The following is a 14,348-nucleotide window of genomic DNA, read 5'->3' as shown; positions in this document are numbered from 1 at the left end:
GGAGGGAGAGGAGGAGAAGGAAAAGAAAGGAGAAGAGGAGGAAGAAGAAGAGGAGGAGGAGGGAGGTAAAGAAAGGAAAAAACACCGTAGTATCAGATCTTTCCCCAATGCCATGACAATCCCATGTGATGCTGGGGCTCAAAAATATGGGGCTAAATACATGGCTGGGCACACTTACCAGGTGAGCCCAACTATGCCAATTGTTAAAGTTCATAATCCACCGACAATGCAATGGAATGATTTCAAAGTACACAGACCACCATGATCTTTTGTCAACTTAGGATGATATATATATATATATATTCCCTCAGAATTATATATGAGAGTGTTTTTTAGAGTGCTGGAGGCCTCTTCCATTGTCTCTTATGATGACTGGCTCTCAGCTCTATTTTAAAGTTGCCCTGAATTCAGGGCAAACATTTCTCATGTTAGTAAGAAAAACTTTTGAGTGTATGTGTGTGCTTTTGTGTTTTTTTATTTTAGGTATTTATTAATAAATTTATAGGGTGCCTTGAGGGCAGCCCCATTTGCATTGGAGGGGGCCTCCTAAGAAACTCACCTAGGATAGGCCACTCTGTTTCTGCCTTGGAGCACTGTTGCCTAGAGCCAGAATTGTCCATGAGATACTCTATATTATAAATAGAGACATCCTCAGGGCACACATGCATTTTTTTTTTGGGGGGGGAGGGAGGAAACAGCAATTTTGATATCCCCAAGGTGAGATGTGGTATTCTTGATGCTAAAAGGAAACCAGTGCACTTAACTGAAGCATCAGTATTTTTATATATGAAAACAATACATTTCTAAACAAACAAAAGAAGAAGTAGCCAACTGGTCTCTAAGACTTTGTGAGACCCCCATGGTGCCGAGTGGGGGGGGGACAGAACTTTGGTGCTGAGTTAGGTGTGAAACTATACCCCTGTAATTTTACAATATTGTAAACCACTATTTAATCACTGGTTAAAAAGGTGTAAAAATAAATTTCTGTGTTTTTAAGAATGATTTTAGGTTCTTTTTTTTTTTCTTAATGAGAGAGCAAAAGAGAGTGAATGCAAGAAAGCAAGAGAGAGACCAAAGGGCCATGGTGACATATGTGGTCTTGTGGATTAAACCTGTGACTTCACATATTCAAATCCTGTTGTCTCCTTTACTCCCTGGCCACAACACATGAGTATTTTTTAAAGGAGTAAATGAGAAAATTTATTTAAAATACATGACACATAATAGTCAATTAGTGAATTCACTGAAATTTCTGAATGTTGAATGTTTACTAAGTTTGAGATTATCAAGACCTCTACAACTTAAGGATGGAAAGGCTTGGGAGGGAGGTATTCTGTGGTCTTCGTGTATAATAGTGGAAAAGACCTAGGACCTAGGGTGGGACAGAGATTGTCTTGCAGACACCTATCATGGAGAAATGAGAGGTTGTACCTAAATGTCAACAACTACTGTAAATAATTAACCTCCAATATAGTGATAACAAACAAGCAAACAACAAAGCAAACAATAAAATAGGCAAAAATACTATTAGCATTTTTAAACTAATACATTGTCGGAAAGTTTATATACAAATATTGATAACTAGATACAGAGATCAGACATACAAAATGCCTTTCAGGCTATTATTTTTATAGCAAATTTAAAATCACCAACCAATATACTGTTCCAATTTCATGACTTAACAGTAGTCAACCTTTCTGTGGCCAAATCTGCAGACCAGAGTATCTCTTGTGATATCAATTAAATGAACATATGCAGTAGGTCCTTACATAATGATGTCATTCTCTCCAAGTAGTTTCTTTATTCCTCTTCCTCTCCTTCTCCTTCTCCTTCTTCTTCTCCTTCTTCTTTTCACCTTCTTTATTCTCTCTCTTCCTTCCTTCTTCCTTCCTTCCTTCCTTCCTTTCTCTTTCAAATTTTATTAGTGTTTCAATATGGATGTACAAAATTACAAGATAACACACACATGCACATAAGATAACAGCAGTATAATGCTTCACCATTCCCATCACCAGACATCTGTAGCCCCATTCCCTCTATTGGAAGCTATAGCAGTTCTCTTAAGACTGCTGATATGGCAGGCCACCTCATCAGCTGGGGGCCTAGTCGGGGAGTCTTGGGATTCCCACACAAACACGATGAGCCTAGACCTTCAATAGATCACTCTTGCCGTTATCACTGGTCATCTCCATCAGAAACAACATAATGGATCTCTGTTGGTATGCTTCTAGTTCTGCTTCTGGGATCCCTTCTGTTACATTGCTTGACGTTGTGGTCTATTTACATGGTCATTCTGTTACATTGGTTTGGTCTCACTCCCTCTGCCTCCGGGAAATTTTGGTTTAGTCCTTGCTAGTTGGCGCTTCTTCCTTCTCCCCGCCCCCTATCCTACATACTTCCTTGGTTGCTGACTCTTCCGCCGGAGGAGAGAGAGAAAAGACAGAATTGGATTGTGATTAGATTAGATTAGTTTTTTGAACCGTTCGCTCGTGAATAAAGAAATATTGCTTCTCCGCTCAGCCATGTGTCCCTGGTTGTCTGTCTCCCGCCGCGAAGCTAGCCTGGCATACTGGTGCCCTGAAAAATGACTGACAGATCTCTTTGGGGACCCCCATAGGACCTTGCCCTCAATGTGGATCAATGATAGAGAATGTTCCATCCTCCGAAAAGGAGTTGGATAACATACTCTATCTACCACCTGAAGAAGATGGGTCCTGAAATTGGTGCAACTAGAAATGTTCCTACTGATAACCACAGAATGCAAGTTTAGACCTACAGGGATATAGAGGTTAGATAGGCTCCTTTGCTGAATATGGGATCAGATCAAATTGATGGGGTTTACAGTCAACAATATTTATACAATTTTCTCATATTTGTGAGCTACTTTCTTCCCTGATCCAGCTTTCTAGCCCTTTTTCTAGCCATGAAATAATCTCCCCAGACAATAACTTGGGCCCACCCGCATATCAGATGTTAGGCTCAGGCAAAAACTAATAAAGTCATGGACCCTTTGGGATATACCTGAAATAGACCTACTAGCTATTTCTAAAACGGAGACCCCCAAATCTTCATCTGCAATATTTCAGCTGTTAGGTTCATGATTAGTCAACAATTTGTATGGCTTTATATGTTAACTCTTTTTCAGCCACCAAGTTCCAGATGCTACCAATGATACCAACTGGACTTCCCTGGACAGACAACCCCACCAATATGTCCTAGAGCTCTGCTTCTTCAGAGCCCTGTCCCACTAGTGAAAGAGAGAGACAGGCTGGGAGTGTGGATCGACCTACCAATGACCAAGTTCAGCAGGGAAGCAATGACAGAAGCCAGACCTTCTACCTTCTGTACCCTATGGTGACCCTGGGCCCATACTTCCACGGGGTTAAAGAATAGGAAAGCTATCAGGGGATAGGATGGGATACAGATCTCTGATGGTAGGAATTGCACCCCTCTTAGCCTATGGTCTTATCAGTGTTTCCATTTTATAAATAAAAAATTAAAAAAAGAAAAAATACTGCTCATACGGGTTGACTATTATTTCTACATATTTGTATATACTTGCCAATTTTTTTTTTTCCATGGTTCCATCTTCTCTCTTTCTTAGTCACACCTATATCTTTTACTAGTTCCAAATGTCCCTCCTCTTTTCCTCTTCTCTCTCTGGGTCCCGATGGAGTTAGAGTCCAGAGCTCTCTGATCCCCCCCATCATGTTTCCCCCACTGGGAATATGGAGCAAAATTATTATTATTATTTTTAGAAACTTTAAAATATTTATTTATTTATTTTCCCTTTGCTCGCCCTGGTTGTTTTATTGTTGTTGTAGTTATTATTGTTGTTGTTATTAATGTCGTCATTGTTGGACAGGACAGAGAAATGGAGAGAGGAGGGGAAGACAGAGAGGGAGAGAGAAAGATAGACACCGGCAGACTTGCTTCACCGCCTGTGAAGCGACTGCAGGTGGGGAGCCAGGGGCTCTAACTGGGTTCCTTAAGCCGGTCCTTGGCTTTATGCTACCACCTGACTCCCCAAAATTATTTTTAAGGTGCAGAAGGTAGAAGGTCTGGCTTTTGTAATTCTGGATGTTGGCAGGTTGATACATATCTCCAGACTGTTTCTTTTCTTTATTTTTATTTTTTAATTTAATTTTTATTAGTGATTTAATAATGATTAATAAGACTGTAAGGTAACAGGGGTACAACTCCATACAGTTCCCACCACCAGAGTTCCATATCCCATTACTTTTATTGGATGTTTCCATATTCTTTATCCCTCTAGGAGTATGGACCAAAATTTTTTATGGGGTGCAGAAAGTGGAAGGCTTAGTTTCTGTAATTGCTTCTCTGTTGAACATGGATGTTGACAGGTGGATCCATACCCCCAGACTGTTTCTGTCTTTTCCTAGTGAGGTAGAACTCTGGAGAGGTGAGGTTCCATGGCACATTAGTGATGTCGTCTGCCCAGGGAAGTCAGGATAGAACCATGACATTGTCTGCAACTTCGTGTCTGAAAGGCAGTAAGATGTAAAGCAAGACAAAATGACTAATGGACTGGAACCAAAAAGCAGGTATAAAGTAGATGAGATACCTGAAAGCAGAAGTACACTAGAGTTTGCAGTGAGTACCTCCCTAACACTTCCTCTCCACTATTCCAAGCTTTGGGTCCATGATTGCTCAACAATTTGTTTGGCTTCATATGTTAACTCTCTTTTCAGTCACCAGGTTCCAGATTCCATCAGGATGCTGGCCAGGCTTCCCTGGATTGAAGACCCCACCAATGTGTCCTGGAGCTCCGCTTCCCCAGAGACACACCATACTAAGGAAAGAGAGAGGCAGACTGGGAGTATGGACCGACCAGTCAACATGCTTCCCCATGTTCAGCGGGGAAGCAGTTATAGAAGCCAGACCTTCTACCTTCTGCAACCCACAATGACCCTGGGTGCATGCTCCCAGAGGGATGGAGAATGGGAAAGCTATCAGGGGAGGGGGTGGGAAATGGAGATTGGGTGGTGGGAATTGTATGGAATTGTGCCCCTCCTACCCTATGGTTTTGTTAATTAATCCTTTATTAACCCAGGGTCATTGTGGGTTGCAGAAGGTAGAAGGTCTGGCTTCTGTGTACACTCCTAGTAAAATGTAGTCATATAAATCACTAGTTAATACGAGAGGGGGAAAATTAATTGTATGTCTCGAAGTTTTTCAAAACACAAACTGAATCTTTTCAATATATAGGCTATGTAATTGATATGCAGACTCTCTCAAAAGCCTAGACCAAGTAGATCAGAAGCAACCAATAGCACAGCTATATACAAGATACTGGGTACTGTACAGCAAACCCTAACAAAAGGACTTTTCAAAGTTAACCCAATTACCAATTAATGTGATGATAACATTAACTATCCATTGTCTTTTTGAACCCTAAGACAGCAGGAACCTCACATCTCCACTATAGAGCCTCTACTTCCCCCAGTCCTGGAATCCTAGAATAGGGCCCACTTTCCCGTATGCCTCTCCCAATCCATATCAAATAATATTGCATCTGCCGATCACAACCTAACCAATACAACGATTGCTACCTCAACATGCTTCACTTCAGACTGTGTCCAGAGACTTCACGTGTGGAATGACAACCCTTTAACTTCATTACTCGGGTGAGACCTTTCCTTTCATAGTATACTCTAATTCCATCTCAGGTGGTTCACTTTCTAACAAAGTCCCAAAACCTAGATATAGACCAGGTTCTGTGAGAGAGAGCATATGTTCACACGTATCCGTAAACTACTGCAAAATATATGCCTGAAAGCAGAAGTACACTAGAGTTTGCAGTGAGTACCCCCCTAACACTTCCTCTCCACTATTCCAAGCTTTGGGTCCATGATTACTCAACAATTTGTTTGGCTTCGTATGTTAACTCTCTTTTCAATTACCAGGTTCCAGATGTCATCAGGATGCCGGCCAGGCTTCCCTAGACTGAAGACCCCACCAATGTGTCCTGGAGCTTTGCTTCCCCAGAGACCCACCCTACTAGGGAAAGAGAGAGGCAGACTGGGAGCATGGACTTACCAGTCAACCCCCATGTTCAGCGGGGAATCAATTAATCCTTCTTAAAAAAATAAATAAAATAGATGAGAACAGGCATCTTAGGGTGGAAAGAAGTGAGGAAGTCTATTTAAGGTATACTTTTAGGAGCCTATGACTACTGTAGTTTTTGCTTGGGTTTGATAGCCATAGTGTTGGACAAAATATATTATCTAGGACAATGGTTTCAGAGTAGAGAAAAGGGCTAGAAAGTTGGATTAGGGCAGAGAGTAGCTCCCAATCATGAAGAAAATCTATGAATAAAATTACCATGTTGTTTCTTTTTTTTTTTTTAAAGATTTTTTTTAACTTATTAATGAGAAATTAGGAGGAGAGAGAGAGAGAAAGAACGAAACATCACTACAGTACATGTGCTGCCATGCTGAACATGGATATTGACAGGTGGATCCATACCCCTAGACTGTTTCTATCAGTCTGGGGATTGAACTCAGGACCTCACGCTTAAAAATCCAATGCTGTATCTGCTGCACCACTTCCCGGGTCACTATAAAGTATCAATACTTTATAGTATTTATAAGAAAAAAATTCCTGTTAGACAACAACAAATATTATTCAAAGACCTGGTTTTGTTATCTGCTGTTTTGCTTAAAAGTTGTCGTTTCTCAGAACTGTTTGGCAATGTTAAGTGAAGACTTAATGGGCCTCTAAATCATGATTCTTACTTCAGCCTGCCATGCTTTCCAATGATTCAGGGATTTTGCTGTCCTTATGTCTGTCAAACACCACTCTACCTCCTTACAAGCAAATGTTAATTCCATAAGGCTCATGTAGCTGTTGATGCTATTTCCCCATCTGCTTAATTTGGGGTTCAATGGGAAGCCTTTCACTTACTCTGTTTTGGAGGTTGATTGGTGGGTTCTGTTGTTAATTTATCTCCTTTTGAGCTCTCTTTTCATGACAGAATTTAGGGAGATTCAAAACAATCCCACTGCCATCACTGCTTTCCTAGAATTTCACCCTATCTTGACTTTTCAAAGCTTTTTTTTTCTTTTTTCTATTTATTTATTTTGAAATAATTTTTATTTATAAAAAGGAAACATAAACAAAAACCATAGAATAAGAGGGGGTACAACTCCACACAATTCCCACCACCAGAACTCCATATCTCATCACCTACCCTGACAGCTTTCCTATTCTTTAACCCTCTGGGAGTATGGACCCAAGGTCATTGTGGGATGCAGAAGGTAGAAGGTCTGGCTTCTGTCATTGCTTCCCTGCTGAACATGGGCGTTGACAGGTGGATCCATACTCCCAGCCTGTCTCTCTCTTTCCCTAATGGGGTGGAGCTCTGGGGAATGAGGGCTCCAGGACACATTGGTGGGGTTGTCTGTCCAGGGAAGTCCAGTTGGCATCATGGTAGCCTCTGGAATCTGGTGGCTGAAAGAAGAGTTAACATATAAAGCCAAACAAACTATTGAATAATCATGAACCCAAAGGCAGATGAAGATTAGGGGTCTCCGTTTTGTAGATAGCTAGTAGGTTTATTTTAGTTATATTCCAAAGGGCCCATGACTATACAATTTTTTTTTTTCTAAGCCTGACATCTGATATGCAGGTAGAACCAAGTTATTGTCCCGGGAGATGATGTTATGGCTGGAAAAAGAACCAGAAAGCTGGATTAGGAAGAGAGTAGCTCCCAAATATGGGAAAGGTGTATAAATGTTGTTGACTGTAAACCTCATCAATTTAATGTGATCTGGGGCCCATAATCAGCTTAGGAGCCTATGTGACCTCTGCATCCCTGTAGGTCTGAGCTCACATTCTGCAGTCACGAGTAGGAAAGTTCCAAGCTGCCCCAATATCAGAACCCATCTTCCTCAGGTGGTAGATAGAGTTGTCCAGTCTCCCTTCAGAGGATGGAATATTCTCTACTATTGTTGATCCATGTTGGGAACAAGGTCCTATGGGGACCCACAGAGGAGTCTATTGTATTGTTCCTTATGGAGATGACCAGTAATAGTAGTGAGAGTTTGGGATGCATTGGATCGACCTTCTCGTGGTGCATCTCGTGAGTACCCATTCATTGGGGAAACTGACGATCCTTCCTAGCCGACTGAATCCACATGGATCCCAGTCACTTTCAAAGCCAGCAACAAGCAGCTCCTGACAGCTTTTAACCTGATCTGTTGACTGGCTACGGAAGAAGGGCAAACGCTAGAAGAAGTGGTGAGAGTGTTTTATTTGAGGTATAGGCTCATCTTGTCTGTTTGCGAATCTAAGGATTACCCAACTAGTGCCACAGCTGTTGGAGAAGCCTGATAGCGACTAAAGAGTCATCGTTAAAGTAAAGTCTCTTGCCCTTATTCAGCTTTTGTAGTCCTTAGTTTGATAAGGTTAGCTTTGGAGTGATTGAGAGAAGTATAATAATAGGAAGTAGGTGAGGAGGGTATCTAGGTCTAAGTAGAAACTATTTCATTAGGAGCTTTATGGTGTCATTTTAGGTCTTTCTACTTGCTTGCTGCATACACATATTGATTCACTGCAGACTATTGTGCATTTTTGCTTTCAGGTATATATTTTGCCCTAATTTAAATATACATGTGAACATGTGCCCTAACTCATGGAAAGCTTTTGTTTCTTACTGTATTTAATAAAGACAACTGAATATATATATATATATATATATATATTCTCTTTTACCAGAGCACTCTTTTACCAGCCCTGGCTTATGGTGGTGTGTAGGAGTGAACCTGGGACTTTGTAGCCTCAGGCATGAGAGTCTTTTTGCATAACCATTAAGCTATCTACCCTGGCCCTTAAAAATTTTATTTGTTTATTATTGGATTGAGAAATTAAGAGGGGAGGGGAGACAGAGAGAAAAGGGATAGAGAAACACCTGCAGCCCTGCTTCACCAGTCAAGAAGCTTTCTCCCTGCAGGTGGGGACCAGGAGCTTGAACCTGGGCCCTTGAGCAATGTAATGTGAGTGCTTTACCAGGTGCGCCACTGCCTGGCCCCTGAGAACAGAATAATTTACTAGCACCTAACTCTAAGGCTTAGTAATGTATAAGGAAACACTGTTTGGATCTAAAATTGTGGAGGAAAGAGAACATGACTATTGCCTTATTCTTATTTTTCAGAACCTGGATGTCTAAGATTAAGTTGCAGTGTGCTATGATGATATTCTGTTCCCTGACTTCAGACTTATTTGTATCTACCCACCTATCTTAATAAGCAAATATTGGTCCTCTGCTACATACTGACTGTGCTTCTCCATAGATGTATCAGGTTTGCAATCCTGCTTGAAGCTCTGGCTAGCCACACTATCAGTGTAATTTCTCAGATACATAACTTCCTCAACAGACCTGACTGTTACCTGGAAATGAAATGTAAGTGTTAGGATTTTGTGCTGTGTCTTTATACAAATTATTGTGGAATTTTAACAGAGGGCTACTCGCCTGCTGACACAATCTTACCCACTGAACATGATCAAACCCGGGTTTGAATTTTCTCTAGAATTAATAATGGGCTAAAGAAATCCAATTGACCCATTTTCTCTGGAAGGCAACTGAAGGGAAAAATGGATCACTTTAGCCCATGAATTTATTTTTGGGGGCTTGGGCGGTGGTGCACGGGGTTAAAGTGCACATAGTGCAAAGTGTAAGGACTCACGCAAGGATCCAGGTTGGAGCCCCCTGCTCCCCACCTGCAGGGGCTGGGTCACTTCACAGCTGGTGAAGCAGATCTGCAGACATTTCTCTTTCCTCTCAATTTCTTTCTGCCTTATCCAAAAAAAGAATTCTTAAAAAAATTTTTAATTATATTTATTTATCTGATAGAGACAGGCAGAAATCGAATGGAAGGTGGAGAGAGGGGGAAGAGACAGAGAGACACCTGCAGTTCTGCTTCACCACTCAGGAACTTTTCCCCCTGCAGGCGGAGGACCAGGAGCTTGAACCTGGGTCTTTGAGCACTGTAATTAATGTGTGTGCTTCACCAAGTGCGCCACTGCCTGGTCTCTGAGAACTGAATAAACTTGCAAAGCTTTCCTCCTGTAGATGGGGACTGGAGGTTTGAACCCTGGTCCTTGAACATTGTAACGTGCACTCAACCAGGTGCACCCACCATCACCCCACCCAGAGAGTAGTTTATTTCCAATGTATTCTTATTCCTGGGTTATTTCCATGTGAACATTCTGAGGATATGGCAAAAGGCATTCACCTCTTAATCCTTTGTGAACTTTAACTCCAATTTTGTTCGACACTAGTCAGCTGAAGATTACTTCATTTTTAGCTTCTAACTGCAGAGTTCTGCTTAATTTCTCAGTTTCTAATCCTGTACAATTGAAAAATCTACAATTGCCTTGAGAAGAAAAAGTTCCAAGGAATGCCATGTTTACTTCTTCCTTTTTTTTTTTGGTCAGTATATTGAATTCTCAATTTCTAGAATTTTTGGTGTCTTTCAACTATATTTGTTTAGCTATTCTAACCAAGAGAGACTGACACAAACTTAGGTGAACACTTTTGTGTTAGACTTCAGTGCCCCTGCACTGCAAATCAGTAAATGCTCTGAAGAGAAAAGGTGTCAGTAGACGCAAGAAGCAGTTCAAAGCATTTATTTTCTGTGATTTTTGCTTCTAGCCTAAACTGCCTTAGTTATTTCTAATGCTTAAAAAACAACTGTTTTTGTTCAGTATTTAGTTTGGAAACTCATGATTTTTAGCATTTAATTTTTTTAATTTTTATTTTTTTACCAGAGCGTTGCTCAGCTCTGGCTTATAGCAGTGTGGGGGACTGAACCTGGGATTTGAGAGCCTCAGGCATGAAAGTCTCTTTACATAACCATTATGCTATACCCCCACCCTCTTGCAATAGTTCTTTAATGTTATTAATTAGCTTCTAACTACAGAGCTCCGCTTGATTTCTCAGTTTCTAGCTCTGTACAATTTAAATCTACAACAGAAAAATTCCAGGGAATGCAAAGTCTACTTCCTTTTTTGTCAGTATGTTGGATTCTCAATTTTTGAAATTTTACGTGTCCCTGAATTAGAGTTTTGGTATTTTTAATTATTTAATTTTGGGGGGCGGAGCCAAGATGGTGACTTGGAAACAACAGCTGGTGTGAGCTCCAAACAGAAGCAGCTTACAACCTGGGATTCTCTGGATAGGGTAGGATACCGGACCATCTGTAGGAGGGTGAACAAGGGGTGGTCAGGGTGACACCAAAAAGAGTCCTATAACCCACTCTTGGGCTGGCAAACAGAGGCCAAAAGGATGAAGAAAGGGAAATCTTTTTGGCTAGATTATTTCTGAACTCACCCCCTCCACCACTCCAGAAACAGCCCCCAGGGGCTGGGCAGCCTCTCCTAGCAGGCTTCCTGCTGAGCAATTTTCTTTACCAAGATTCTTGGCTCACCAGGGATGTCATTCCAAGCCTTTTTCTTTTATTCTTTATTTTTTTAGATTAGTGATTTAATATTGATTTATAAAACTATGATATAATGTGTGTAATTCCACACTGTTCCACTATCAAGAGTTCTGTGTCCTCATTCCCTGCATTGGAAACTACAGTAGTTCTCCCAAGATCACAGATATGGGTTGGCTATTATTTTATAACTATCTTTTTATCTATCTATCTAGCTCTATATTTTTTTTGCCCATTTTTTCCCCATGGTCCTGCCTTTGCTTTCTTCCTAAGTCACGCTTGTTACTTCTGAATGTCTTTCTATTTATTTATTTATTTATTTATTTATTTATTTATTTTTCCTCTTCTCTCTCTGGGTCCTGATGGAATTTGGAATTCAGAGCCCTCTGGTCATCTTCCCCTAATATTTATGCCTCTGACAGTATGGACCAAAATTCTTTATGGGATGCAGAAGGTTGAAGGTCTGGCTTCTGTAATTGCTTCTCTGCTGAACATGGACATTGGCAGGTCTATCCATACCCCCAGCCTGTTTCTTTCTTTACCTAGTTAGATAGGGCTATGGATAGGTGAGGTTCTGGGAAACACTGGTGAGGTCATTTGCATAGAAAGGTCAAGATGATATCATAATAGCATCTGCAGTTTGGTGGCTGAAAGGCAGTAAGATATAAAGTAGGACACAATGTTTAATAAACAGGAACCAAAAAGTAGGAATAGAGTTGATGGGAATAGGGATCTTAGGGTGAAAAGAAGCTAGGAAGTCTATTTTAGGTATGTTTCTAGGGGACCATCACTAGTAATTTTTGCTGGAGCTTAATAGCTAACATGAAGATGGTTAAAAATATAGTCTGGGAAGATGTTGTCAGAGTTGAAACTAGAACTAGAAAGCTGAATCAGGGCAGAGAGTAGCTCCCCAACTTGAAGAAAATATATAAATACAATGAACTATTTGGCACATCAATCTGACCCAGGGGCCATATCTATTTATATTTAGCACAGGAGCCTTTACAACCTCTGAGTCCCTGTCAGTCTGACCTCACAAGTCCATGGTCACAGCTGGGAATATTTAGGCTGCCCTCATTTCAGGACCATTTTTCCTTTAGTGGCAGAATTGGATGTCCCAGCCTCCCTTCAGAGAGTGGGGCAGTCCTAAGCATTTCTAGTTCATAGTGAAGGTATGATCCTGAAGAAGCCCACAAGCGTGACCAGTGACAATGGAGAGAGAGGTCTAGGGCCACTGAATGAATCTGTGTGGAAGTCCAAGAATTCCTTGTCTAGAGCCCTAGGGGATGGGGTGGCTTGGCAGTGACCAAAAAGGCCATTGTTAAGCCTGCCAGTCCCTTGCTCTTTTCCAGCTTTTGTGGTTCCTTCTTTTCCTGACAAGCTTAGGCTTTCTCCCAGTAGTTAAAGCATTGAGTGTCGTTTATTGTATCCAAACCAGCACAAGGTTCATGGGGCTTAGCATCAAGTTAGGCAGAAAATAGACTTAGGATTTTACTGGGGTCTACGTTAACCTTGAGTTTTACTACATTTACTTGTTAGGTGGTTCTAGTAAAGGTTTTCATAGAGACAGAAATAGTTCTTTAGTTGATAAATACTTTTTGCCAGTATATCTCTTGGCCTTCTTCTTCTAGTGTTTGCCCTTCTTCTGTAGCCAGTCAACAGCGTCAGGTTGAGCCTGATGTCTGATTGTTGCTGGCTTTGAAAGTGACTGGGATCCATGTGGATTCAGTTGGCTAGGAAGGATCGTCAGTTTCCCCAATAAATGGGTACTCACGGGATGCACCACGAGAAGGTCGATCCAATGCATACCATCTCTTGGTCTAATATATAGTGTTTCTTCTGAAGATTATCAGGGGATGACAATAATGCTGATGCTGTCAGAAGAGATTGAGTTGTATTTTACTTTCTTTTGTGTAATTCGTTGAGTAGATAGAGTGATTGAAGAAAGTGAGCTATTTGACCTTTTTGATTGCTTAAGTTTTAACTTCTTTATCTCTCATCTTCATCTCTGTGTCTTTTCCTTTAGACCGATTTACTTGAATCCAGAATTTTCCTGTTTCATCCTCTGCAAAAACTAAACTTCAGTTTTCTTTTTCTCTATATTTTTTAAAAATTATCTTTATATATTTATTGGCTAGAAGCAGCCAGAAATCAAGAGGAATAGGGGAGTAGAGAGACAGAGAGTCACCTGCAGCCCTGCTTCACCACTCATAAAGCTTTCTCTCTGAAGATGGGTACTGGGGGCTTGAACCTCAGTCCTTGCTCATTGTAACATGTGTGATCAACCAGTTGTGCTACCACCTGGCCCCTAACCCTCAGTCTTCAAGCAGATGTAGGAGAGATATTTGTCTTTAATTTTGTGTTCAATCCCATGTCACAGCTAGCTTCAGTAATTGATGCTAGAGACTTTCTATTCTCTGTGGAAAATTAGTTTATTAACTTGGGGTTCAGTTTTCTTATATATATTAAGATACTTACCTTGCACTCTTTTTTTTTAAATTATCTTGTCATCTTTCATAGTCTATATTAGTCTCTCCCATTTTTGTTATCCTTGTGGATTTACACTTAAAGAGCTTTTTTTTTCACCATCATATGCCAGAACTGAGCAATGCTCTAGTAAAAAAGTGGTTTTTTTCCCCCCCATATGCATTGGGACAATATGGATGGAACTGAAGGTGATTATGCTTAGTATAAGTAAAGATCTGAAAAACAACTACTGGATTTTTTTTTTCTCATTTGTGGAATATAGAGACTTGAAACATATGAACTTGCCAATAAGCAATCTTGCCAGTAAACAGTCTCTATGACTGAGAACTATGGAGGTTATCAGGGTTGGGAGGGGCACAGAAATTTGATGATGTGTGGAGTGTGGAACTAGATTAGTATAAT

The sequence above is a fragment of the Erinaceus europaeus genome, chromosome 11, assembly GCF_950295315.1.
Source record: "Erinaceus europaeus chromosome 11, mEriEur2.1, whole genome shotgun sequence".
Classification (NCBI taxonomy): Eukaryota; Metazoa; Chordata; class Mammalia; order Eulipotyphla; family Erinaceidae; genus Erinaceus; species Erinaceus europaeus.
Note: the sequence above shows the minus strand (reverse complement) of the source record.